Source organism: Schistocerca piceifrons, chromosome 3 (genome assembly GCF_021461385.2).
Source record: "Schistocerca piceifrons isolate TAMUIC-IGC-003096 chromosome 3, iqSchPice1.1, whole genome shotgun sequence".
NCBI classification, from domain to species: domain Eukaryota; kingdom Metazoa; phylum Arthropoda; class Insecta; order Orthoptera; family Acrididae; genus Schistocerca; species Schistocerca piceifrons.
In genome coordinates, this window is record NC_060140.1 from 358,509,929 (window position 1) to 358,514,392 (window position 4,464).

General features: G+C 42.5%; 1 non-coding gene across 1 annotated transcript; it reads right to left on the reverse strand.

Annotated features, from left to right (window-relative positions):
• Positions 1-1,690: 1,690 nt before the first annotated feature.
• Positions 1,691-1,764, reverse strand: Trnat-ugu. The gene has a single exon. It is a non-coding gene; the product is annotated as a tRNA-Thr (tRNA).
• Positions 1,765-4,464: the final 2,700 nt, after the last annotated feature.

Here is a 4,464-nt window from a genome sequence, read left to right on the forward strand (position 1 = left end):
GTTTTTAAAGCCAAATCTTCAACAGAGGATCCTACCAGTTCACAGTAGTGCCCAAATTTGCTTGGAGGCGATGGCAAGTTCATAATACCACAAAACAGTTTACCAGCAGCAGACCCTTTTCCAATGGATCGAAGACCATACACAAGTCGAACATTCACATCAAACACTCTAGATCGTCCATTTTCACCAAAGAGACTGGCATTCACTTGATACTTGCAACATGCACAGATTATATTCATCTCACAAGCTAAACCAAAGTGCTTTGTTATCTCTAGTCCCACTCCTACACTTGAACACATTTTGCACAGAACACTTTCTTTCAGCACAGAAGATAATAATCCAATATTCAGTACTTCGTTAATATCATCACTGTCACTAACATATTCACGAAATCTGTCACTCCACCAGTCAGCTTCTTGCTAGATGATGTCACAGGGCTATGGCCGGCCATGTGTTGCTTAGCAGAAGAACGCACTGTTTCAGTAATTGTAGTATCGCAACTTGGTATTAGTGTTAATTTTCTTTTCCCTACGTTCTTCCTCTTCTTATATACACGGTTACTAAAACGTGGCATCGTAACCAGAACAACGCTTTACACAAGAAGTATAATACTACCAACAACAGGCGCAACACTGAACTAATTCGAAACGGTAAACAGCAAAGAGACGATGTTCCGCGCTCTTAGCGCTTCACTTGTCACAGAAAACAATGTAGCCAACCCTTGCACACTCGCTGTATGCGTAACATAAGGCGCTGTATGCGTAACAGGCCGAGAAAATCCCAAGCAGTTCGCCAGGAAGTCACGAGAGGGTGTTAGATGCATTCAGCGGCCGCCCATTTCCTCTGCAGGCGTGGGGGAAAATGGTAATAACTCCACTTCTAGGGCGAGTAGAACAATAATTCTAAGTTTACATTAAAGAGGAATGTTCCAATTAATTTTCGGTAGCAAAAAATATCGTAATTTTTTGGATTTGACCACCTCCGGCTCCCCTTAACATACGTCTCGGTGAGCTCGTTAAAAGGTATGACCTCGCCGAAGCTCACTACATTGCTAAAACTGTGCTCCAGAATGCTATTCTGACATGTTTTACTGAGTACGGTGTTAAAGAAGAGACCTCTTGCAGAAATTCAAATACAACTCTTACGGGCCCAGGGATTTAATACTGTTACGACTCCATCCGTAGCACGTCATTTGGGACCATTGCCCTTCCGCCCCCTATCAGTGCACAATACCGATGTGTTGTTTCTACATTAGGTTTTTAGTGTCGTTCATTTTTCAGATTCAGCTACCACATTTACGGATTTACGAGTCACCGACACTACATTTGATTCCTAAACAACTATTTTTTTTTTTTTCCAAAGGTGACATTGAGAATCATTTAGAAGCATTATTTTTCATTCAAGAAAAAATTATTCATACAGGGATGATACTGAATATGAAGTAATGTTGAGAAACGAAGTGCCTGTTCAACGTTCTTGTGATACACTGCTATACATGAGATCATACTACAGTATCATTATACCTCTCTCGTATCACGCATAACACGCTTAGTATTGTACTCGCATTAGTTTTTCTTTTAACTATGAGTTGTTATTTGAAATAGGTAATTGAATTGCCTTTACAATCAAATGACAACCCTTAGCTGCTTATAGGCGTTGACATACGTCAACAGGGACAGATGAAAATGTGTGCCCCGGCCGGGACTCGAACCCGGGATCTCCTGTTTACATGGCAGACGCTCTATCCATCTGAGCCACCGAGGACACAGAGGATAGTGCGACTGCAGGGACCTATCTCTGGCACGCCTCCCGCGACACCCACATTCTCAACATATTGTCCCGCACTACATTCGTAGCGTCCTGTCCATTATACTCATTACTCGCGGCGCGTTGCCGATTCCCGCAAGAGTTCCGGCACTTTTTGTGCATCCGCACAGAAGAAGAAAATGGCCAAGTGGCCGGTGAGCCTTAACTATATATATAGTACTAAGATGATATCTGTTATTTCGGACATGTACGAAAGAACAGATACCATTTTAGTATATATAATTATTGTCTTATTGCCTTGTAGTCGACAATTTACTATATCCAGTCCGAGGTTCCTTTACATTGCTAAAATTGAGGGATGGAGGGTAGTATTCGAGTAATTTATAGGATACAAACGAACTTTTTTCCGAACCAAAGCAGCCGTAATATTTACATCATTGAGTTCTCTCCTTCAAATCTAGATATTTTTCGTTTTGCCTGTAACCATTTCTTAGCTCTGATTATGCTTTCGGAAGGAGCAGTAGTTCATCAGAAGTTGCATGAGGTGCACCAAAACTTGTGCAAGAATTGTAATGTAATTTTCTTTCCCCTCACACGTATTGGACTCATTATGTCCATTTCTTCCATTCTTCGTTCATCTTTATTTTAGCAATGTTAACTTCGGGCATAAGCTTCTTTCTCCCGACAAAACATTTTAAACGAAGTGTATTCGCAAACTGCAATTTATTAGCGACCCTGGAATATTTGCTGCGGACCGGGACACGAATCCGGATTTCCTGCTTAATGCAAGCGGTTTCCACAACTACTTCGGCTATCCGTGCACGCCTTCCGGACCTACCCACATCTCACTATGTCATGGCGTCCACGCCCCATAGCGCTCGCACACATTTTGTGATCCCCACACAGGAAAATAAAATGTTATTATCGTCGTTTTAGTCTTGTCATCGCATGTGATACGAATTTCGCAATGTCTGTATTCTTTTAGTAGGTAGTGTGACCATCCTAACTGTACCAGCGAACACACCACCATAACTTATTCTTTGCAACAATTTCCTTAATTATTCATTGAGCGTCAAGTAGAGACTTAAATGCGATTGCTCATGCGCGGCACTTTTGTAGTCACCAAGGTTCTCGGGGACTCCATAGAACATTAGATCCAGAGTCTAAAGGAACAGTACGAACTTCGATTCGTCAGCCCATGGAGCAGTTTCAATAAGGTGACATACAGATTAAGTGCCAAATCATGATTTTTCAAAAATATTTAGAAGCTAGAAAGCATTTTCTTCTTTAAAAAAAATCGTTAGTTGTTTTACAATGAACCGAGGCATTATTTGATTTGACGCAAATTTCTTTCGCCTTATTAAAGTTGTAGCGAGGCTGTCGGCTTTTTGCCGCCTTATCAGAGAGGGATATTGGCTGTGATATTGCTGCTACGTTTGTCCGTTGTTTCTTGTGGCACGTTGCGATCCGTTTATGCGTGGCGAACTTTGCGCTCCACCGCCACCCGCAGCACTTTGGGCATCGCGTCCCCCCCTACATTTCTCCATCGCTTTATTAAAATTCTGCCAGTATTTCACGCCCTTTCTCAGAAATTTGCAGCACTCTTTTTCACATTTCCGTTCCCTGTCCCAGCTACACCCGCCATGTTTCCCCTGTTTCCAACTCGTCATCTCTTCCCCCATCCTCTTCCTCCTACAGCCCGCCATCTGCCTCCGATGCTCGCAGTTCCGGGTCTGCAGCGGTTGCGTAATATTCGCTCCGATCTCTTAACGTCTCAATTCGTCTGACACTCCACACGTGTTCTTCCCTTATTTCTCTATTCCTCCCTTTCGCTTCCCACCACGCACTGCCGGCGTAAGCCATTTTATTATCGTGCGGGCTCTAATAAATTCTGACGAAATCGGTTTTCTCTCGTTCCGCTTTTATTTTCTCGCATGTCCCGTGCAGTGGCTGTGTACATCTGTCACCTGATGTAGAATGGCGGCCGGCATCACAAAATCGGAGAGCTGTCATTTGTGGTTCGCCCATTCGTCTGAATGGTGAATCCGGCGGAGATATTTTGATTATATAGGACCGAAAACAATCCGCTCTGGATTTATGGGAAAGAGACTTTTATGATCATCCGACGACATTTTTCAGCAGCTGCACGGCTTCGGTTATCCGGCGTATCCGGTTTGGGGCGCGACTGTGATTAACGCATTGACGACGCTTATCGAAATGATTAATTATTGTAATTTAAACTTTTAAAGATAAGCGTTTCTTAATGCAGACGATACATTTATCCAGACTTTCTCTTGATCGACGTGCCCACACGCCCTGTATGCAGCCACTTATTTGTAAAATCTACTATTGTCCTGGTTTCGGTATTGTGTTGGAATTTAACAGCTGGGAAATCTTAAGTAGAATATTTTAGAAACAGTGCTGGAAAAAACGTGATCAAGCAAAATGGCCTCATCCGAATGGATATTATCAAATCTTGAAAAAGGGTAAATTCTAGTAAAGTTGTTGATGAAAACTAAACCAACACGCGAACAAGACATAGCAAATGCCGATACTTGACAGTCGAAAGAGATCCATGCCATTGTTTCGAACTCGATAGATTCCCTTAATTACTTAGTTAATGAAGGCATAAAGAGCACTGCCGTATATTATTATTACCAAGCGCTACAGCCCGTAGAAATATGACAGATCTTTCAT